This window comes from Bubalus bubalis, chromosome 8 (assembly GCF_019923935.1).
Source record: "Bubalus bubalis isolate 160015118507 breed Murrah chromosome 8, NDDB_SH_1, whole genome shotgun sequence".
NCBI lineage: Eukaryota > Metazoa > Chordata > Mammalia > Artiodactyla > Bovidae > Bubalus > Bubalus bubalis.
This window is the reverse complement of record NC_059164.1, coordinates 14043538-14068513: the sequence shown is the minus strand read 5'-3', so window position 1 is coordinate 14068513 and position 24976 is coordinate 14043538.

The following is a 24976-nucleotide window of genomic DNA, read 5'->3' as shown; positions in this document are numbered from 1 at the left end:
GGAAGCTTTCAGAGCTGTAGCCTGAGTCACTTAATTTCTGTTAACAGATCTGTCCTGGCTTCTTATTGGCATTTATTCTTGTGCCACCCACGTAGAACTCCAAATGTGGCTCCAAGGACTGCTGAGCTGTGAACACTCTATTTGTGTAATTCTGCCAATGACCACCCTTAAACCTCAGAAGAATCAAAGGAAAGCAAAGATATGCTGAAATGTTAAAAAAAAAAAAAAATTTTTTTTTGAGCACACCAGCAAGAATGTGAGTTCTCCTATACTGTACCCTGTCAAAAAGGGCTCCTAAGGGTCAGGACCACCAATGAACAGCTTTTAGCTGTGAGGGCATGATCTGTGGCAAAGTTGTATATGCATCTGTACCAGCCTGCCCAAGGCTCCACACAGAAAGCATGACCAACCACAGCTGAGAGGAAACCCTCACTTGGTGCAAAGAATAGGTGAATTGTGAGCCCTGGGTCCAAATGCCTTCTTTTACCTTTCTCTTCCTTAAATAGGGCTTGTATCTGTGTGTGTGTGTGTGTGTGTGTGTGTGTGCATGTGCGTGCATGTGCTTCGTACCTTAAAGAAGAATAAAAAGACATCAGACAGTAAGGCTTTCCCACTCAGCAACTATGGATTGGGCAAAACTAAACAAAAAGAATATTGAACCTTAAGTATCAACTTTCTTGCCAACATCACTAACACTAAAAGCTTTGTTTCATTTTGATTTCAATTTGTAATTTCAGTTTTATTCAGAGCTCTTGAATTAAAGTGAGGGTAACATCGGTTAATTATAAGTTAATTTTGACATAATCTGGAATAAATTAGATGATTGCTTGGTTCACATAAATATATTGTAATCATAAATTAAGACTTTGGACTTTGAAGGGAGCTTTGAAATTATTTCCTATCTAAACCTGTCATTTTAGAGATGAAAAAAATACTGAGGTCCATTGTGATTAAGTGACCTGCCCAAGGTCATAGAGCTAATTAGAAGTTGAGTAAGAACTAGATTCCATGTCTCCAGCTTCCCCATCTGCTGTTTGTTTTTTCCATTACATCTCAACTTTTGATTAGTCCTAGTAAGAGGTGACCTGGATTAAACAAAACAGCAAATCAACTCGGTGTTCCTTTTCCTTGTTCCTGGGCTTCTTCAAATTTTTTTTGGGCTACACTGGGTCTTTACTGTGGTTCATGCTCTCTCTAGTTACTGCAAGGGGGGTGCTTCTCTAGTTGTGGTGTGCAAGGTTAGTTGCCCCACGGATGTGAAATCTTAGTTCCCTGACCAGGGATCGAACCCATGTCCTCTGCTTTGGAAGGCGGACTCTTAACCACTGGACCACCAGGGAAGTCCCTGGGGTTGTTTTGATTTGTTTCTTTGTTTAATTATTTTTATATCCTGCCAAGTATCTAACACAGTACAGTTTTTCAGCAAAAATATGTTCAGTTACATTCACAGGATAATTGGAGGATATAAACTGAGATATCTTTCGAGGAGCAGCAAATTAATGTTAACATTAGCATTATAAATGGTGAAGGAAGGCTGCTAGCCAGATGGAGAATGATGGAGGAAGCTGATCTGGAATTTACATTTTCCATTTCTATACCACAAAGAATATACTTCATGAAGGCCACAGAGATTTAACAGAAAAAATACAGACAGCAGTATTACTTATATTATGCGAACAAGCCATTCCTTTTTCTCATTATCCTTCTCAATAATTGTCATAAATCACATTCTAACACAAATAACTCTCATAATCTGTTCTTCTTTCTCAGATACCCATAAGTCATCTCCCTACTGTGTACAGTACAACAAGCTCTGAGCTTATGAAGATTCAAAGTAGGTTCCTAATTTAACTTGCAGCAGAAGAGGTATCATATATTATAAAAAGGTTCCGAGCTGCAATTTTGAGATGTTTTCTCATCCTGACCTGTCAATAATAAGCTGTGTGACTCTATACCAGTAGTGCAAATCCACTGGGATCCCCCATCTTCCTTCCAACTTTAAAATCCTAAGACTCAATATCCTTTCTTGAGGAATCATAAATATTTCTCTAAGACTAGGTTTGAGTTTGTTGTTCTAAAGAAGGGAACTACCTCCTTTGGAGAGAGAAAACTTCAAACACACCATCTTGCCACCACCATAGAAGACTCAGGTCACATGTTAGGCAATGAGGAGGTGATGATGACAGGCAAGGGGATTACAGAAGTAAAAACCAGGGTCTCTGTCCTCCGCGGCGTTAACAAGCCAGCAGGGGAGACAGAACCCTCAGTATAAGAAAATGACAGGTAATATCCACACCGTCTTGAACACCTAAGGGTCTGATTGGTGTCCAGGTGGTTTCACTGGGGCTGTATTTTTTTAATAAGTACTGAATTAGGTTATAGAATCTTGAACGCCATATGCGTACAGAGACAGAAACGTGACCCAGGCTGGGACCACATATCCTGAAACTGGAAGGCTGCGGCAAGATTACCTCGCCCAGGTGCCTCCCGCAAAAAGTCAGGGCTGTAAAGCCAGCGCAGTCACACAGGTGCTGGAAGGGCCCCATAGTTGGGGTTTAACACTCTGTGGTTGCCGTCTTGAAAGTCTTAATAATGTTATCTTTGGATGTGGATTTTGTGAGTCAAGTCCGGTGGGGCAACGGAGCATGCGCCAGGATCTTAGCGCCTCAGCTCCAGTGTGACCCCGCCTCCCTGCATCTCCCCAGAATGGGTTCTCAGGGGTCTGCTGCCCCCCTCCACACTCCCCACACTAGGCAGTCCCACCTTCCGCTTCGTGCCCCAAGACGGCTGCCACCCTCGCCACTGGCAGGAGCCTGGGCTCAGCAGGGGAACTGAAGCGATGACGGTGGGCATTACATCTGCTGGGCAGCAAGCATGCCAGAGGCCGTGTCTGGGCACGGGCGAGCCTCTTTGCTACTCCAATGCAGATCCAAGGTACATGCCGGCCCTGTGGTTTAAAGATCTCAGGGGGTCGTCTTTCTGCTCTGGCCTCAACTTCCCTAGCGTACTAAGGTGTTCCAGTCATGTTCGACTCTTTGCGACCCCGTGGACTGTACCCCGCTGGGCTCCTCTGTCCATAGGATTCTCTAGACAAGAATACTGAGGTGGGTTGCCATTTCCTTCTCCAGGGGATCTTCCAGACTCGGGGATCGAACCTGTGTCTCTTACCTCTCTCGCATTGGCATGTAGGTTCTTTACTACTAGTGCCACCTGGGAAGCCCCAGCTTCCCTCTGAAAGTCGCTCAGTCCAACTCTTTGTGACCCATGGACTCTCCAGGCCAGAATACTGGAGTGGGTAGCTGTTCTCTTCTTCCCGGGATCTTCCCAACCCAGGGACTGAACCCAGGTCTCTGGCATTGCAGGTGGATTCTTTACCAGCTGAGCCACCAGGGAAGCCCAAGATCCCGCCTCCCACTGCAGCTGCTGGCCTGCATCCTGGGCTGTCAGGAGCAGAAGGTGATAACTGTCAGGCCTTGGGAGGCTGTGAGGGGCTGCACTCATCCCACAAATACCCCCAACTCCTGTTTCGGGTCCTCTCTTCCTCCTTCCACTCTGCCTGAGTACTGCTGGTATTTGTCTCTTCTGGCCCCTGCTGCTGCTGCTGCTGCTAAGTCGCTTCAGTTGTGTCCGACTCTGTGCGACCCCATAGACAGCAGCCCACCAGGCTTCCCATCCCTGGGATTCTCCAGGCAAGAACACTGGAGTAGGTTGCCATTTCCTTCTCCAATGCATAAAAGTGAAAAGTCAAAGTGAAGTCGCTCAGTCGTGTCCGACTCTAGCGACCCCATGGACTGCAGCCTACCAGGCTCCTCCGTCCATGGGATTTTCCAGGCAAGAGTACTGGAGTGGGGTGCCATTGCCTTCTCCACTAGGAACCAGGAAATATTTCCCCTTCATTTTTATATGGTGCTCTGATATTTGTATTTCAAAGTGGCATGGGACAATATAAAGAGAGGGATTCCCCAGGGCTCAGATGGTAAAGAATCTGCCAGCAATGCGGGAGACGCAGGTTCGATCCCTGGGTCAGGAAGATCTCCTGAAGAAGGAAATGGCAACCTGCTCTGGTATAGGTGCCTGGAGAATTCCATGGACAGAGCAGCCTGGCGGGCTACAGTCTGTGGGATCACAAAGACTGGGACGTGACTGACCGGTTTACTCACTGAATATAAAGACTCATTTAATATCTAATTTAATATCTATTTTTTCCCTACTTAGAATGACATTAAAAATAAATAAATAAGACACCATGGCAAGGTCAAGAGAGAGGATGGTAAAAAGGAAAATACTTCTTGTATACCTGTAAGAGCACTTTTCCACCTGCTTTACAAACAAGGGCCCCACATTTTTATCTTGCAAAGTATGCAGTCTGAAAGAGTTTTATTCTGTAGGGTGTTAGGTATGTATTACGTAGGTTTTTGTTTTTTATTATGTATTACAGGGTACACAACCACAAAGAGCTGTTTTCCCACAGAGAGAGGAATGCTGTTCTAAAACATTTTGCTGACTTGCAGTGACGTGTATATGCTTTCAAGAGGTTGAAGGATTTCCACCAACTGCCAATCTCCTGATCCTCTTTATTTTTATTTATTTATTACTGCCTCTGCCCATCTCCATGAAGACTCCTTGAGCTTCCAGAAAACTTCAGTTTTAAGATCTGACGCTTGGGAACAGTTGCCACACTACTATTAGTACACACTTCTGTCAACCGCTTTAAGGCAAAGCTCTTCCCTAAGTACAAACTGAACGGCAGGAGAGAGACCCTGGAAGGACAAACAGCATCTCCCGCACAATATGCTGAATGTGGGCGAGCTGAGGCTGGAGGCCTTTGGCCTAAGACTCTACCGTACCACTGGCTGAGACAGCATACTAGAGCTTGGAATATGTGCGGAAAGATATTTAAAGTGTACAGCAGTTGTTGTTTAATATGTATATTTTAAGGCAAAATATCAGAGACAAATTAATTATTTGTTCAGTTGCTAAGTTGTGTCCAACTCTGCAGTCCCATGGACTGTAGCATGCCAGACTCCTGTGTCCTCCACTATCTCCTGGAGTTGACTCAAATTCATGTCCGTTGAGTCAGCGATGCTCTCTAACCATCTCATATTATCATATCTCAAATCATATTATAGCAAATCAATTATAACTATAATATAAATGACACTTAGGGACTATAAGAGTACCTTTTTTTATTCTGCTTTCTTCACTTGACCTTAAAATGTCAAATGTATCCACTTTAATTTACTTAATATTTTCTTGTTTTTGGACAATAGTTGTTTGTGGTTTTGTGCCCCAAATTCTTCAATATCTAGAATTATTTTTTTAGAATAGGTTCCCAGTTGTCTGTTCCCAAAGAATATGATACTGACAAAGAATAATAATAAGTATTTTCAATTGTTTTCAAAAAAACATTACAACAGGCATTATGGAAAACAGTATATGATTCAGCAATTTCACTCCTAGGTATTTATCCAAAGAAAGTAACAACACTAATTCAAAAAGATGTATGCATCCTATGTTTGTTGCAGCATTATTTACAATGGTCAAAATGTGGAAGCAACATAATTGTCCATCAACAGATGAATGGATAAAGAAGATGTTATATATATATATATATATATATATATATATATATAATGGAATATTATGCAATCATAAAAAAGAATGAAATTTTGCCATTTGTGACAACATGGATGGACGTAGAGAGTATTATGTTCAGTGAAGTAAGGTCTTAGAAAGACATACTGTATGATTTCACTTATCTGTAAAATCTACATAACTAAACAGAAATAAGAGTCGTAGATAAAGAGAACAAACAGGTGGGTCAGAGGGGAGGAAGCTGGGGAGGGGAACAAAATAAATTAGGGAGATTACGAGGTACAGATTTACAGTTACAAAATAAATGAGTCCTGGGTATGAAAAAAATTACTGACATTTCTACTTTAAAAACTTAGGTCCCTTTACAAAAATGAATAGACTATGACGGCAAAGATGGGCAATATGAGCTTTAGGCTTACCACCTACTAGCAAAGCAGTGTGAGCTGGAAGAGCCTTTCTTTCCCAAACTGACTATCACTGGCCTGGATAGGGTGACAGACACAGAGCCAGTCACCATGGGTAAGGAATAGAGTGGCACCTTCATCTGTGAGGCCTGGACCATGTGCCAATCATAATGCCAAGGGATGGAGCCAACCCAGTTGAGCAGGGAGCAGCAAACATCATAGCCCTGAGCTGGACTAAGGAAAATCACACAGTCCCTAACTTTAGACCTCATGGCACATGGAAATACAGACGTGTATTTCCATGCCTTCAACTGGGTAAATGCTCCTAGGCTAAAGGGAGTTGAGGAACAAATAATCACAAAGTGGTCATTTATAACAGGCAGAATATACTTGCAGGTGATCAATTACCAAGTGCTTTCCTGCCCACAGACAAAAACTAATGCTCTCTTTTAGAAGTAGGCAACTGCTAAAAGCAAGCACGGGACTAGATCTATTGTGCACAGTATTTTATGAAAACATCAAGTTGTATCCTTAATGCATGCCCAAACTTCCTTTGACACACCAGTCATTATTATCTTTTCCTCTGAGCGAAATTTGTCTGGCATGAAATTGAACAATAAAAACCTTTGTAAAAAATAATAATGGAAAACTATCTCTTGAAAACAGATACACTTTCCAGCTTATGGGGTTCAGATATATATAAACCATAAGAAGCTGACTGACGTGAATTTGCTCAACAATGCAGGGAAGCATATAATAAAAGAATTCTCTCAAAGTGTAAACAAAAGGACCGTGTTACATAAGATGCATGTGTGCTCAGTCATGTCCCACTCTTTGCGACCCCATAGACTGTAGCCCGCCAGGCTCCTCTGTCTATGTAATTCTCTAGGCAAGAATACTGAAGCAGATTGCCATGCCCTCCTCCAGGGGATCTTCCCGACCCAGGGACCGAACCCGGGGTCTCCTGCATCTCCTGCACTGGCAGGTGGATTCTTTACCACTGCACCACCTTGGAAACCCTACATAAGATGACTTCTTATTTTGTCTGAATAATCACACTTTTTTCTGTTTTGATCACAAAGAGACAAGGTACCACCAAGCATCAGTTCAGATTTACTTTTGTTGGCCCTGAAATGTAAGTTAGTATTATATTCTTCCCCTTGATTTTTCACTGCCCCTTTCATTGCTGGGGGGAAAAGCGGGAAAGCGGTACACAAAGAAGCTAAGTAACTTGTCTGAAGTAACACAGACAATCACTAACAGAGCCAGAAACCAAAATCCTGTTTCCTCTAGTCTAATCCACTAAATCCTTCCAACAAGCATCACGACCTCAGCAACTGGATCTTTCTGGGTGTGCGTTCCAATGGCAAGAAATCAGGCAAGCTGTAAATACCACCAGCATTTACAGCTAAATGGGGTCGCTAAATATGAACTTGTGAGCACCCAGAGCTGAACCCAAATCCCTACTCTAAACATTCTGTAGTCAATCCATTTTTCACATATTTCCCTGAGTTCCCCTGGATATTATTACAGGTCTGGAAAGAGAGTTGGTTGGAAAACTTGGCATCAACTGTGCAAATAAAATGAAATGAAAAAGTTTTTCTTTAAAGAGAGTTTATTTCTTCAAAACACCAGCTCAGAAGCTGTGGAAGCAGCCGTATTTAATTAAACAAATGCTAAAAACCTCATGTTTTCAGTAGAGCAGACACTGGTTTTGCCATCTGTCTTTTTGCAGTTGTAGAGTCTCCACAAAGTAAATGTGGTAAAAAGAAATCATGATTGGTTTCTTTTCTAACAAACATTTTTCATGAAAATTGTCATCAACTACTGTCAGTATGAACAAAATACGACAAAACAGAGGTAAAAGGAGTAGAAATTTCAAGCAGGTATTCGAAAAGGTCCTGATTTCTGTCATATGCTGTCCATTTCCTCATTCAAAACGTATACATAGTTGTTATCCATTCCAAAATAAAGAACATTTTTTAAAAAACAGGAGCTTTTAGACAGATAGATGAACATGTGCTGGATCTGAAGATAGCAAGGTAGCTGGAAATGCCTTGAAAACCCTTAGTTAAGAAAAACGAAGAAAAATGAGACACCACATCTGCTATCACACAATATAAAGCGAGCTGAGGATCAACAAGGTGACAGGACTCGTTTTTCATCTTAGATAAAGCACTAAATACGTGCGGGTCTTCTCTTTTGTATTAGCAGAGTTGTAATAATAATAATAATAATGTTACTCATACTCAGATGGCTATTTTATGGTATGAGTTAAGAGGATTTTAAAAAGTGAATACTGCATAGTATTACTATAGTCATTTCAGAGTCTCACTTCTAAAATAACCTACAATGCAGAATCCTATAAATCCCACATCTCTCTCCTTTCTTAAAAAATTAATTTATTTATTTTACTTGGAGGCTAATTACTTTACAATATTGTAGTGGGTTTTGCCATATATTGATATGAATCAGCCATGGGCGTACATGTGCTCCCCATCCTGAACCCTTCACCCACTTCCCTCCCCATCCCATCCCTCAGGGTCATCCCAGTGCACCAGCCCTGAGCACCCTGTCTCATGCGTTGAGCCTGGACTGGAGATCTGTTTCACATATGATAATATACATGTTTCAATGCTATTCTCTCAAATCATCCCACCCTCACCTTCTCCCGCAGAGTCCAAAAGACTGTTCCTTACATCTGTGTCTCTTTTGCTGTTTCACATATAGAATTTAGAAAGATGGTAACGATGACCACATATATCTCTTGAATCCACATATTTATCTTCATTTCCACAATCATTATCCTAATTTAAAATGACTTGATCTCACATCAAGACTGCTTTGACACTCTCCAAACTCATATTTCTGTCTCCTTTCTTGCTAAGAGCTGACTCCAGGTCCTAAAAAAGTATGGTTCTGTCTTCCAAATCCATGTAATTTAACTAAAACTGTGACTTATCTTGGAGAAGACGTTAGTGTGTGATGCTGGAAAACTTTACTTTTTTCTGGTCTTCAAGGTAAGCATGTGACTTGCATGTATGTAAGAGTAATGCTGAGACTTCTTCGTGGTTCAGTGGTTAAGAATCTTGCAATGGGGGACGCAGGTTCCATCCCTGGTCAGGGAACTAAGATCCCACATGCCTCAAAGCAACTAAGCCTACACCGCACAACCTCTGAGCCCACGTGCCACAACTAGAGACTCCATGCACCACAACAAAAATCCCGTGTGCCACAGCTAAGATCTGACACAGCCAAATAAATAAAAACGTTTAAAAAGAAAAATGTTTCATACAGAAGTATCTCTGTGTTTGGGTGTCTGCATTCTGGACCACATTAATCAGAATCTAGAAGTAAGTACTGATGGTTTAAAAAAAAAAAAAGCCATGACAATCATAGCTTCATGGGCCTGAATCTTAATCAAAATTTCATGCTCAAGAATCACTGTGCAGGGTACAACGGAAATGCTACTCACGTGGCACTCTATATTTTTGCAAGACACAATGTTTTTGAAAAGCACACATCTGTTGTTTTTGCCCACTCAGCACCTACCAACTTTCTGGAAGACCAAGTCTCCCTCACTGGCTATGCCCTTGAGAGGACTGAAATCAAGCAACCCAGCGTGTGATCTAGACCAGGCCAACCTGAAGCTCTCCTCCAGGAATCTGAATCTCGAGCAAGTAACAAAGGTTAAAATAAATTCAAGTGTATTCATCCTCATGGCAGTGACCTTAAGAACTGTCCACTGACTCCCATTACCTCTCCTCCTGGAGCTGTTCTAATCCCCATTCTTTTAGAGACCAAGCACTTTGAGTTCTGGCAACAATACCCTTCTACTAATTTCCTTTTTTGTTCAAATTCGTGAGTCGATTTTTGTTAGTTGCAACCAAAGAACTCTACTTAAGATGGCTGTCACACCTTTTATATTTAAATACTAATTTACCTAAATAATGCCTAAGTACTACCATCAGCATAATTTCGCAAAAAAGAAAATTGTAATAATAATATAATTAAAGAGAAGAAAATCTGTACCAAGTGTGGTTCTGGTCTCCCTTTTCTTTAGTCTTTTCTTTATAGATAGAAGATGGTGCTAAGAATATTCGAAGTTTGTTGTTTGTTTGTTTTTTTTCACTAAACATACACACACATACCCGCGCCCTTTGAGTAGCCACTGAACTTGCTATGAGTCCAAAGTGAGGCAGCTCAAACACACATTTCACGCTGATGTTAAGAGCATCTGTGGGACTTCCCTGGTGGTCCAGTTGCTAAGAATCCGCCTTCCAATGCAGGGGATGGGAGTTCGATCCCTGGCTAGGGAAATAAGATCTTACTTGACACAGAGCAACTAAGTCCATGCACTAGAGAAGCCTGTGTGATGCAACGAAAGGCCAGCACTCCAAAAAAAAAAAAAAAAAAGAGAGAGAGAGAGACACACACACACACACAGAGCATCTACAAATGAGGACTCTTAGCTACTACCCAGTAGTTCTGGTGTACTAAGACTCCTTCTCACAACTCTTCCCATAACTAAGGGTCTGAATGCCACCTGCCAGGTCACCAGACGAATTTCAGATAGAGAAGGGTAGAGAAGACTGGGGTTCACAAAGCAATGGGGTAGGGGAGACAGGGGTTCATGAAGCAGTGGTCAGGTCTAACTCAGTTGCTACCCAATCAACCCTCCTTTCATGATTTTCTGAAAGACAAAACTCTTCTAGCTTCACTGCAGGCTTACAAGTAAGTACTGTATTTTCCAAATTATTTGTAATATACAAATTTAGTCATAAAATAGTAAGACTCTGAAAGGTAAGCAGCAAATGCAAACATCCAAAAGAATATTATAGTAGACACCTTAAGGTTCCATACATTTTGTGATCAGTGCAAAGAAATATTTTTGTAAATCTCATTAGAACTAGCTAGTCTCGTTATCTTTTTGAACACCAAAAGATCCAGTGCTAACTACTTTTTCTGTCTGAAAATCAAGTTTATCCCCACAGAATAAAAATACAGCCATTCAAAGGAGGCAAGAATATTCAGTGGAGAGAAGACAGTCTCCTCAACAAGTGGTATTGGGAAAGCTGGACAATGACACGCAAATCAATGAGGGCAGAAGGCTTCCACTCACCATACAGGAAGATAAATCCAAAAAGGTTTGAAGACTTACACATAAGACATGGGTCCATAAAACTCCTAGAAGAGAACTTAGGCAAAACATTCTCTGACATAAATTGCACTAATGTTTTCTTAGGTCAGTCTCCCAAGGCAATAGAAAAAAAGCAAAAATAAACAAATGAGACCAAATCAAACGTACACGCTTTTGCACAGGAAAGGAAACCATAAACAAAATGATAAGACAACCTACAAACTGACTGACAAGCACTTCATTTCCAAAATATAAAAACATACAATTCAATATAAAAAAAAAAGCTAACAAGCCAACTGAAAAATGCGCAGAGACCTAAATAGACATTTCTCCAAAGAAGACATACAAGATGGCCAAGAGACACATGAAAAGATGTCATCACTGCTAATAATTAGAGAACATGCAATTAAAACTACAATGAGGTATCACCTCGCTCCTGTCAGAATGGCCATCACTAAAATAAAAAATAATAAATGCTGCAGAGGGTGTGGGGAAAAGGGAACCCTCCTACACGGCTGGTGGGAATGTAAATTGGCACAGCCACTATGCAAAATACTACGAAGGTTACTCAAAAAACTAAAAATAGAGTTGCCATATGATCCAGCTATTCCACTCCTGGGCATATATCTAGACAAAACTGTAAGTCTAAAATACACATGCACCCCTATGCTCATAGCAGCATTATTGACAACAGCCATGACATAGACACAACCCGAACACCCACTGACAGACGATCAGATAAACAGGATGTGGCCATGAAAAAGAATGAAATAATGCCACCCACAGCAACACGGATGGACCCAGAGATCAGCATACTAAGCGAGATAGTCAGAAAGAGAGAGACAAACACCATATGATGTGACTTATATGTGGAATCTAAAGTGTGATACAAATGAACTTATTACAAAACAGACTCACAAACTACGGAAAGGGGCGGGGAGGGATAAATTAGGAGTTTGGAATTAGCAAATACAAACCACTATATAAAACAGGTAAACAACAAGGTCCTTCTGTATAGCACAGGGAACTATATTCAATATCCTGTAATAAATCATAGTGCAAAAGGATATTAAATATATATACATGTATAACTGAATCACTTTGCTGTACACCAGAAATGAATACAACATTAAATATCAGTCACATTCAACAACAATTTTTTTTTAATATGGTCATTTTCCAAAGAATATTCCAAGATTCAGGATGTGTATATAAGATCCCATTTTGTAAAAATATTTACAAATATGTTCAAGATACATTTCTTCCCCCATTTTAATGTAGAAGTGCTTTTTCAATACCCAAAACTTACTATTGAAATAATGGTTTATCATACAATCATTGACATTTGAGAAATGAAAAATACAGATAATACAAATATCCCTAAGTCATAAAAAGAACAAACTAGTGGTTATCACTGGGCGGAGGGAAGTGAGAGGGGAAATACAGAGGTAGGGGATTTAGAGGGACAAACCATTGTTATATAAAATAAGTTACAAAAATATATTGTTCAACACAGGGAACATAGCCAACACTTTATAATAACTATAAATGGAGTATAACCTTTAAAGGTGAATCACTATATTGTATACCTATAACATATAATATTACATACCAACAATACTTCAGTTTAACTTATATGCAGAGTACATCATGCAAAATGCCAGGCTGGACGAATCACAAGCTGGAATCAAGACTGCCAGGAGAAATATCAACCTCAGATATGCAGATGATACCACTCTAATGACAGAAAGTGAAAAGGAACTAAAGAGCCTCTTGATGAGGGTGAAAGAGGAGAGTGAAAAAGCTGGCTTGAAACTCAACATTCAAAAAACTAAGATTATAACATCTGGTCCCATCACTTCATGGCAAATAAAAGAGGAAAATTTAGAAAGAGTGACAGACTTTATTTTCTTGGGCTCCAAAATCACTGCAGATGGTGACTGCAGCCAAAAAGTTAAAAGACGCTTGCTTCTTGGAAGGAAAGCTATGACCAACCTAGACAATGTATTAAAAAGCAGAGACATTACTTTGCCAACAAAGTGATGAGTCAAAGCTATGATATTTCCAGTAGTCGTGTACAGATGTGAAAGTTGGTCCATAAAGAAGGCTGAGCACCAAACAATTGATGCTTTTGAATTGTGATGCTGGAGAAGACCTTTGAGAGTCCCTTGGACTGCAAAGAGATCAAACTAGTTAATCCTAAAGGAAATCAACCCTGAATATTCAATAGAAGGACTGTTGCTGAAGCTGAAACTCCAATACTTTGGCCACCTGATGCAAAGAGCTGACTCACTGAAAAGACCCTGATGCTTCGAAAGAGTGAAGGCAAAAGGAGAAGAGTATGGCACAGGATTAGATGGTTAGAGAGCATCAATGACTCAATGCACATGAATTTGAGCACACTCCAGGAGATAGTGGAGGACAGAGAAGCCTGGGATATTGCAGTCCACAGAGTTGCAAAGAGTCAGACACAGCTTAGCAGCTGAACAACAACAATATACTTTAGTTAAAAAAAAAAATTTAAGTTAATCCCGATTTGAAAAAACAAACAAACAAATGCCCAAGTCTTTCATTCTACTTTAATATCCCTTTCTAGTAATATCCAAATGAAGTGGCTTAAATTATTTTCCAATTTCTATAGTAGCTATCCCAAAGTAGCTTGGGATTTCTCACAGCCCTTATCGTCTTTGGGTCCATACGTCTGCTCTGGCTAAGTTTTTGATCTATATTCATCATCTCATCCACCCTCCTTTTCTGCCCATCTTCAAGTGTTTCTGCACTGTTAGCCATCTTCATTTCCCAAACATCACTAACACAAAGCTTCACAACTAAAGATATTTTAACTAGGATTTGAGAAAATAGAAAACTATTTCAAGTCAAATAGTAAATAACATTAAATAGAATTTTCTAAATCTTAAATATTTTTACCCATCCCAGTCTTTCGGTCATCTGATGAGAACAACTGAACTCATCAGAAAAGACTGATGTTGGGAAAGATTGAAGGCTAAAAGAGGAAGGTGGCAGCAGAGGATGAGATGGTTAGACAGCGTGAATTTGAGCAAACTCTGGGAGACAGTGGAGGACAGAGGAGCCTGGGGTGCTGCAGTCCATAGAGCTGCAAAGAGTCAGACACGACTTAGTGACAGAACAACAACAAAATTCCAGTCCTAAGGAATTTCGCAGGGTAGACTTTTCCCCCTGGGCTTCACTTTCCATGGGCTTCCCAGGTGGCGCTAGTGGTAAAGAACCCACCTGCCAATGCAGGAGACATGAGACATAGGTCCGATCCCTGGGTGGGGAAGATCCCCTGGAGATGGCAATCCACTCCAGTGTTCTTGCCTGGACAATCCCATGGACAAAGGAGCCTGGTGGGCTACAGTCCACAGGGTTGCACAGAGTCAGACATGACTGAAATAACTTGGGGGGATCTATTTCTCCTTGGTACATACATCTTTTTCCAATTTCCTCCTCTCTTAGGCCTAAGAGGACACCTTAGACCCTCTCTCCCCAGTTGCTAGAGGAAACTCAGTATTTCTAACATATTCTATACAGATTAATCTCTTAACGTTCCCTCCAGGACAGGTACACAAAATATTATTTCATACCAAAAAACAAAGCCTTTGATTTACTTCAAAACAACTAGGACATGGTAGTGGGAGTAGGGTACATGGATGAAACAGATTGCACATATGTTTATCAACGAAACTAGGTGATGAATTCATAATACTAATAATCTAACATCTCATCTATACTTATAGATGTAACATACTCATAAAAAGTTTCTAAAAAGCTAACAGTTGTGGTATAAATATAAATATGAGTTGTTGTTTTTATTTTCCCTCAGGGTAGATAGCTCTCTTGTGGAAGTCTGTATGTGTCTTTAAAAAAAATACCTGTTAAGGCAATTTTGTAAAATACATAAATTCACAATCTATGTGAATTGTGAAGTCTCCCTTTCCTTTCTGAGGTTTTGCACCTGCTAGGAACTTTACCTAGAAGATGGGCCTCGTGGCCTTCCCCTAACATTTACCTGCTAAGCTTTTTTTTTTTTTTTCTGATCTCACCTCCTTTGGAGGGCAGTTTTCCCTGGGTTAATTCATGCTGTCCTGCTCTGTGCTCCCACAGCCCTCCTGACCGCCCCTTCCCAACACTCATCACACTCTGTATGTCTTTATGCCCAGGGCACATGCTCTCCGAGGGCAGGGACAAAACATGTCTCATCCATGGCTGTAGCCAGGGTGTTCAGCATGGTGCCCAGGATATGGGAGTTACTCAGTGAGTGTTTACTGAATAAACAATTGAGCATTTGATTCAGTGAAACTGGGTAAAAACACCATCCCAGTTTCTGGTCAAACAACAGATACAATCAATACACACGTGTTGAGAGAAGGGAGAGACGGAGGAACAGAGATTTAGAATCAGGGCTGTACAGGGAGGAAATGAATGAGTTATGAGTGGAATAAATGAATACACAGCACTGAAGCTAGATAACCCTTTCTCGGTAAAGCAGGAGGCTAAGAAAACAGTGAGGAAATGGCAAGTAATAAACAAATCACATGCCAGCAGATTTTGATTATTTTCAGACCTATATATTCTCTTTCCATCACACTGTTTCCATGCTTGACTTTATCTGTACTTAAATGTCCAGCAGGCCTACTGGCACTTAATATTATTATTATATTTAACCCAGGAACAGATGGCATTAGCACTGAATTACTTTAAGATAAGCCTATTTTTATGTGTTCATTCCATGAAAAGAATGAGCCAAGATGGTACAGGAATGGGTAATTATCTTTTTCTTCTGTGAAGTATGTCTCTCTGCATCTTTCTGTGAATCTCTATCAGTTTTTATGACTTTGGGTGAAAATAACCCCCTCTCTGGGCTGGTAAGACGAACATTATTTCAATGTTAAAAGTAACATAACAAAGTATCTGCTTGTTTCCTGCCTTAGAATTACTGAGTTGTCAGGGTTTTCTCTGGCAATTTTCTGATATTCCCCCAACCATCATAGCAGGACTGATGTCTTTATCTCTCACTCAGAAAAAGCATTAGGCCTAGCCTTGACATGAAGGTGTTCATAATATTTAATCTCTTTTTTCTTCTTTTGCAGTAGTTTAAGTCCCATTACTCCCAGTCCTGTCCTCGTTGACTAATGAGGATAATTGATCCCTTTACTCTTGAAAACATCCTTTTACGTCTTTTGGAGAGTTATTATGGCCCTTTTCAGCCCTCTCTTCTCTGGGTAGAACCAGCCTGATTCTCTTCACCTCTCCTCACAGGGCTGATTTTCCAAACCTTTGATCATTGTTCTTCCCCGCTGAACTCTCTCCAACTTGTCTGCCTCTTTTAAATGTGGTGCCCAGGAGAGAATTCAATCTTCCCATTGAGTCTTAACCAGCACGATACTAATCTGTCCAGTGCTTAGTGCACGTGTAACCAAATCTGAAATAGTACTTATTCAAATTCTGGGAGGGAAGTTCTTTTCATTTAAAAAGTAAATTAAAAATGAATAATAAAATAAATTAAAAGTTCCTCATTTTAACTTGACAGTCAAGTGCTCCTTAGGTAGACCACATGATAGTGTAACACAGGACTTGAAAAGCAAGAAGATGTCAAACAACAGTGAACGGAAGTTGAGACGGAGATACAGGATCAGTTTTAGAGTGGATGATCTTCCTAAAGGAAAATAAACAGAGATTTTCAAATACTGAGAAAGACCTCCACACTATTCTATGTTGTTCTGCTCTGCTGATGTAGGGATAATTTACATGTAGAATAATTTATCTCATGTTTGTGTTTCTTCGAGAATCTCCTGAGAATAAACTTTTATAACAACTCAAGTTGATCTAAGGCTAATTTTACTGATGTGTGTAACAGCTTAACATTATACTACAAGCTATCAATAAAAACTATAATCTATCAGCTGGTTGAACAAAAGGAAATAGACCTTTGCCACTGAAACATGAGGAAAGTTTAAGAAATGGTTTAGAAGAGGGTATGTCTTCCTTGGTCTTCCCTGGTGGCTCAGGGGGTAAAGAATTCACCTGCAATTCAGGAGACTGCCTGCAGGTACACCTGGGTTCAATCCCTGAGTCAGGAAGATCCCCTGGGGAAGGAACTGGCAACCCACTCCAGTGTTCTTGCTTGGGAAATCCCATGCACAAAGGAGCCTGGTGGGCTACAGTCCACAGGGTGGCAAGAGTCAGACACGACTTAGTGACTCAGCCACCACCGTGTTTTCCTTATATCATTAAAAAGCTGACCGTGTATCAAATCATCTACTTAAGTTCTTTTATTTGTACCAGTCCTTCAAATGGGAGACGGCAATGGCACCCCACTCTAGTACTCTCGCCTGGAAAATCTCATGGATGGAGGAGCCTGGTAGGCTGCAGTCCATGGGGTCGCGAAGAGTCCGACACGACTGAGCGACTTCACTTTCACTTTTCCTTTCATTCACTGGAGAAGGAAATGGCAACCCACTCCAGTGTTCTTGCCTGGAGAATCCCAGGGACGGGGGAGCCTGGTGGGCTGCCGTCTATGGGGTCACACAGAGTCGGACACGACTGAAGTGACTTAGCAGCAGCAGTCCTTCAAATAAAGTAATACAGTACTGCTCTCCCCTCAAAGGAACAAAAAAAAAACCTAAGGAAAATCCAAACAACACATTAGATATCAACCATTGTTTTTGCAGGGTTTAAACTCTAGCAAATAAGACAAGATAAAGAAACATGAAATACTAGAAGGGCAGCTTAATGCTAAACAGTGTGGTACTAAGTATAAGTAAAATAGTAATTCAGAGAATGGAGAGATCAGTCCAGATGCAATAAAGACATGGCTTCACAGAAAAGATGGGCATACACTGAGTCTTGAAAAATAGGAGGCAGTAGAGAAAGGGAGCAAGAACACAGGGGGTAAAGGAGAAATTAATATGTCAGGTCTAGATGTCAGCGAGCAAACAGACTTGACTGGAATAGAGAAACGAGCTGGGGAACTGGGAGAAATAGACAAAGTGCACCACTCTGGTGGTTAAAACAGAAATAGAATGGCCCACTCTGTTTAAAAGGCAGGCAGGCATGTATGAATTCAGCGTGATGCGCAACTGAGGGACTGAGCAGCCTTACGATGCAGGACGCTTCGTCTGCGGCAGCCTTCTGCGTGGATGGGATGGAGGGGGAGGGACAGTGCGGAAGCCAGCGGAGCACCTGCCCGTGTTCCATCCATCACCAAGTGCTTGGGGCTGTCAAACTTGTCCTTTTAAATTACTGAGCCCAATTATTCCTCTTTGCTGTGCAGCTTGGTGACTTTCACACAAGTCAAAAAGGTAGAGTAAAACATTTCCGTATTAATCCATCAACACGCGAATTTGAAGCAACTTGGAGACCCAGAAAACCGACCTGAATATGGATAATTAATAGAGAGATTCAACTTTAAACACTTAACTCTGATAACATTGTTTCTTGGGGTCGGGTGGGGAGAAGAAAAGAGAGAAAGAGAGATCAATATGACCACTAGATGTCACTGTTGTTAGCCTACCTCAAGGTTAAGCAGTCCAGAGGGTTTAAAATAGTTCTCAACACAGAGAAAATTTAAAGGTCCTTAATACTTCCAGTCAAAATGTTCCACAACCCAGATCTCCCCCACATCCAATTTCTGCCCGGGAGATAAATTCAAGCTACCTGTCTAAGGGCATACTATAATTTCTAAAATAAGCTGGCTGCAAATGCAGCTTTCTTATTTTTAACACAGCTTTCTTCTCTAGCACTGGGGACTCTGCAGTGCTGTGTGTGGGGCTGACCTGTCGCTTCTTAAGCAGTATACGCAGCCATACGGACTTAGTGCATTAGTTCTTTTTCAAGTGAGTTTAAATACAATTTTTAACTACTTAATATCTGACTTAGAGTGTTTCCTTGAGTTATGTGTGTCACAGATCTAATGCCACAAGCAGAATCTCTGAAATCTGTGTCACCATTTCATAATGTGGCTTTTAATACAGTGGACAATTTGGAAGCTCAAAGCCATACTCTTTCATGTTTTAAACAGTCCTCATTACCAAGCCATTAAAGATATTTGGGATATTTTAGTTATGTTTAGGCTATAGCTTATGTTCTGAACATCACATAACAATGCTTTGTCTGCCTAATAAAAGCTCTTAAGTAGTACTATATATCTTTTTGTAAATAGATGCTATATAAAATACCTTATGAAATATTTAATGACCATCCCCAAATTCTTTGAGTTCTTTTTTCCCTACTTCTCAAAGATATTATTTAAATTAAGGTGGTGGGAAGCCAGAGACACATGCAAGTGGAAGCAAGGATTCATAAGGCTGCGATCTGAAGCGCCCAGGTTCTTTCCCAGCCCCTGTTTTCTTGGGAGTATGCAGAAGCATGCCATGCCAGTTTCTGCTTCTATCTCTGATAGTCCTTTCATAAAGGAGGGAAAGATGGGTATCACAAAGTACCATTCAGCTGAGTTAAGGGATTAAAGATGCATAATTGTTCTTCAGATTCATGAGGGTGTCTTTGGTTTTTTTAATTGGAAAGTTAAAAAAAAATTTTTTTTTTGAAATGTCCAAACCTGATTCTTTTTTAGGAACTCTGGGAGACATGCACAGCCAAGTCTCCATGCCTTGTAGGATGAATTACCTTTTTTCCCCCAGGCATCTGCATCTCTGGAGAACTACTTGGTTACTTCCTCAGCTGGACTCCTAAGAGCACAAAATCAGAGAGACTCATCTCACAGTGTCCCGGTTCATCTGGCACTGTGCTTTCAGCACAGAAGACATTTCAGTTCCAGGGCAAGGTAGAGAATTCAGAAGATTCTGAGAGCAAAGACCCTCCAGGTCCCAGACATGATGTACCGGTCCAGCAGCGTGCCAGAAGCCAGCTTTCTGAGGGCAGAGCAATAAACAAAAGATGTTCTTTCTCTTCCAACCATCTAATCTAGCTCACTACAAGGACTGAGTCAGGCTGAAAAATTCCTTGAGCAGCATCTTTGCAACATAGAACTGAACGATCAGAGAAGTTTATCTCTCTAATCTGTACCAAGAAAGTGTGACAAAGTACATTAACTTCTATTTTAAATACCCTATCTATATTTATTGATACTCCTCTAAAACACTATTTGCACTGTGATGAGTTCTTATGTTGATTTTTATACATTGGTTTAATTTCAGAGAACGAACATACATTTCTTTTTGCAAGTAAAAATGGAGACATAAAAAGAAACAGGTATTTATATTGGCAAAGTAATATGAGATATTGAAACAATATGGATAACTTTTTAAAAAAAACTTTTGACACTGGAGAAAAATAGAATCGTTCTGTTTGTCATGAAGTATATACAAATCACACATATGTAAATCACAGGTTTATAAATCTCAAATTCAGCTCAGAATCATTCAGTTATTTTCATCGATTCTTTTGTGGCAACGAGCTAGAAAGCTTATGCAATCTGAAAAACACGATAGCATGGAATCTATACTTTATAAAGTAAAACGTTTAACCACAAAGAAAGTTTACATGTTTTTCCATTTGGAATCATGTTAATTCACTGTAGACTACTTCTGAGCAACAACAACAAAAAGCAACTAATATTCCTCTATTCTATCAGAAGCCATGCAAATTTTCCCTCATAGGATGCAATAATATTTGGAATGTAGATGGTTATTTCCATTTGAGGTCAAAATGTGGTAACAATAGAAAATCAGACAGTTGGCGGAAATCCCAGGTTTAAGCTTAAAAAAACAGAACTTTTTGATCACTAGTAACTAGAAAAACAAAACTTTGTGTTATGTTAAAATGTGTTTGCAAATTAACCACTTGTTATTGGTAGTGAAGTTCTGGGATACTTTAATCTGAACTAAAATTTAGTATTTCAGATGGCATGTTCAGATTATCGGGGAGTGGTGGGGGGGAGGAATTCAGTTAAAACTCTGGGCAAAATGTCCCAAGAGATGTGTGTTCTGCGGGATGACTTGTCTGGAGTTCTCTTTGGAAATGCTCTCTGTCCGGATGCTCCCACACTCCAACGTGGGACCCGTGCCAGTTGCACACCACATCCGAGCAAAGAGAAGGGATGTGAAATCAAGAGTTTGGCTCAGCTTTTCCAAACCAAACCCCGCACAGTCGGTAAGCGGAGAGAAGGAGCTTGTAGCTGCACAAGGCATGTCTCGTAAACTGCTTCAAAGCCTTTAAACTGTATTTTAAATGTGTTCATTTCTACATTCCCAACTCTTTATCCTTTCAGGTGTTACAGTTTGAGGGTATACAGCTGGCTGCCACCCCAAAGTCACCCAGCCAAGGGTGCTCAGGTGTGAGCAGGTTGGGAGTCAGCCAGGCTCTGGGACCTAAAGGAGGGCGGCTCCTTGCCCTAATTCCAGCAAGACCCTCCGTGTGCTCGCAGCCGCCTTGCACCCTGTCTGCTGTGCTCCATCCTTCCTAAGGTGCCCCATGCACCTGCAGAGGCAACACTGTATGTTTCCCTGTGTCAACGACAGCAGCTTATTCTGCCCCCACCCCTTCCACCAGTGAGTAACTGAACAACTACGAGATTTCAAGAAATCAGTACATGTTAGAAAGTACATTCACAGGCTCTGTCCTCACTTGTGAATGTAGACAACTAGAAGGAAGGCAAAAAACACAGAGGGAAAAAACAGCTGGGCTTTTTAGGTAATAAGAAGCTGGACTAAAAGAACCTCTCCATGAAGCTATGCTTGAAGGAGCCGAAATGCCTGAATAACCACCTAAACATCTCCCCCGCTGACTTCTTGCAGAACATTAACAGTTCATCTCCTCTTTGGTCTAAGTCACATGTTCTTGGGCTTTCCTGGTGGCTCAGTGGTAAAGAATCTGCCTGCCAATGCAGGAGATTGAGGAGACACAGGTTCAATTGCTGGGTTGGGAAGATTCCCCTGAGAACACAGAAACCCACTCCAGTATTCTTACCTGGAGAATGCCATGGACAGAGGAGCCTGGTGGGCTACAGTTCATAGAGTCACAAAGAGTCTGACACGACTGAAGGGACTTAGCATGTTTGCATACAGGTATTCCATAAAGAAATATACTGCTAATTTGAGGCATTAAAATTTCATGGGAAAGGAGATTAGAAAAAGATGCCCATAAATGTCCTTGCAGGTTGACAGAGCAATGACAAAAAATGTTGAGAAACCCTGGATTTAGGCATTTTTTCTCAGAAAAGCTCCGTCAAGATTATGCGAGCAGGAACAACACAGAGTCAAATGACTGACCAACAATTGTTGAGCAACAATATACGCAGCCTACTTTATCAGTTATTGTAAGAAAACAAAAGAGACACAAAATATGACTCCCGTTTTTAAAAGTGTATATAGATGAGCTGGACAGTGAACATTCAGCACAGGATAAATAGATGCCGATGTGGATATCAACCCCTGGATATATAAAGAGCTATTTAAAATATTTTAATAATGTGAAACAGTTTATGAAAAGGGCTCAGTAATTACACAAACATAAGGTTAAGTGTAGCTCAAAGGACAGAAAGATGAGGGTGGTGATCTGGGAGGGTTTCATGCATAAAATGGGATGTGAATTGGACCCTAAAAGGTGATGGGGGTTGATGCAGTGGACAGGAGATGGGAAAGTTCCCAAAAAAGAAAGAGGCTTTGGGCTGAGGACTTGCATCAGAACACAGAGTAAGACTCTCAATTCCAGAAGGAAAACAAAGTCTCCAGGGATCTAGGACAGAGTTTAGAGACCTGCGCCAAGTCCTGGCCAGTCTGAAGGTCTCACTGGGACAGTTTTCAATTTTTTTTCCATTAAAAAAAATTTTTATGATAACTATCTTAGTGCATGTGACGTGGTATCTCACTGTGTGTTTCTTTTAATATTACATTTTTTCCTTTAGTAAAATAAACATAACAAAATTTATCGCTCTAACTATTTCAAAATGTACAGTTCATTGGCATTAAATCTATTCATATTGTTGTGCAACCACCATGACTATTCATGTCCAGAACTTTTTCATCATCCCATACTAAAACTCTATACTCATTAAACAATAATTTCCCAGGAGGACTTCCCTGGTGGTCCAGTGGTAAAGAATCCAATGAAGGGGATGCAGGTTGAATCCCTGATTGGGGAACCAAGACCCCACATGTCGTGGGGCAACTAAGCCTATGCGTCACAACTAGAGAAGCCTGCATTCCACAGTGAAGACCCAGCATAGTAAAAAAAAGAAAAAGAAAAATCTTCCCATCCCTCTCTTCTCCCAATCCCTGCCAATCACTGTTCTACATTGTCTCTATTTGTGTTCCTAGGTACTTAAAATAAGCGCCCTTTTGTGTCTAGCTTATTTCATTGGGAATGATGTCTTCAAGTTTCATCTTTGTTGCAACATGTGTCAGATTTTCATACTTTTTAAAGGCTGAATAATGCTCCACTGTACCCAGCTTTTTCTTCTTGTCCCAACTTTCTTGATAATTTAGCTGTGAGACTATAAGTGCGGGCATCCTTTCAAAGGCCTTAGAGTACTATAGCCATGGGATGCCGTATCATTCCAGGTTGAGCTGTATATATCTGTTTCATATCCTCCCCATTACAAATATTATCCCTGTTACAGATATAAAAGAGAAGGGGTCCTCAAGGTTGACTGCAAAGTTTTCCACCTTTGTGATTAGAAGAATTGTGGATTCATCGAAGAGGAAAATCAGAACTATGATGATGAAGTCTATCTGCCTGTGTGTGTTCAGCTGCTCAGTCGTGTCCAACTCTGCGACCCCATGAACTGTAGCCCCACCAGGCTCCTCTGTCCATGGGATTTCCCAGGCAAAAATACTGGAGTGGGGTTGCTATTCCCTTCTCCAGGGGATCTTCCTGACCTAGGCATCAAAGCCAGGTCTCCTGCATTACAGGCAGATTCTTTACCCTCTGAGCCACCAGGGAAACCCCAATCTGCCTGAGTTGGAGGTAATTACGGAATCAGTTGAAACATCCATTGAAGATCCATAACTGGAATTCAAAAGAGAGGCTGGAAACAGAGAAGTAGAACCCAGGCTTGTGGGCATTAAGAGGCTCCTCTGCTGAAAATCTCAGCACTGCAGGAGCTATCTTGGGAACAGGACACTAACAGACTCCATGGATGGGGAAGTCAAAGAGAGGGGTGATTTTGAAAGTCTGAAGAGTAAGGGAAGACCCAGTTGAGGGCAGGAACCATGCCTTTATAACTTCTCAGTAGATTGAGGCTGACTTGAGCACTGTGATATAAAGGATTCTGAGGCCAATTCCAGGCTGAGTAAATTCTGTGCTTTAATCTCGCTATTCACATGGGATGATGGTGAGGGTGTGCGCAGCCAGAGTGTGGCTATGTGAACCACTCATTTACTACCTCTGCAATGTGGGTTAAGGAGGCTTATGACGTAAAAAGATCTGCCATTGACGTTGCATGCTATTTCCTGGAGGAGGAAACATTTGAACTGAGCCTTGAAATAAGTAACTCAAGGTAGAGAAGGGAGAGGGCAGACCTTAGTTTTATGCTCTCTATATATCTCATATATTTTATATGCAGGAGAGGTAAGCAAGGACTGGAGTTAAACCATCAACTAGCTCTCTCAAACTCCATCTACTGAACTTATCTGCAGGACAGCAATAGAGATTCAGAGACATGGAGAACAGACTTGCAGACACAGCAGGGGAAGGAGAGGGTGAGACAAATTAAGAGAGCAGCATGGAAACATATACATTACCATACGTAAAACAGACAGCCAGTGGGAATTTGCTGTGCAACACAGGGAGCTCAACCCTGGTGCTCTGTGACAACCTAGAGAGGTGGGATGGAGTGGGAGGTGGGAGGGAGGTTCAA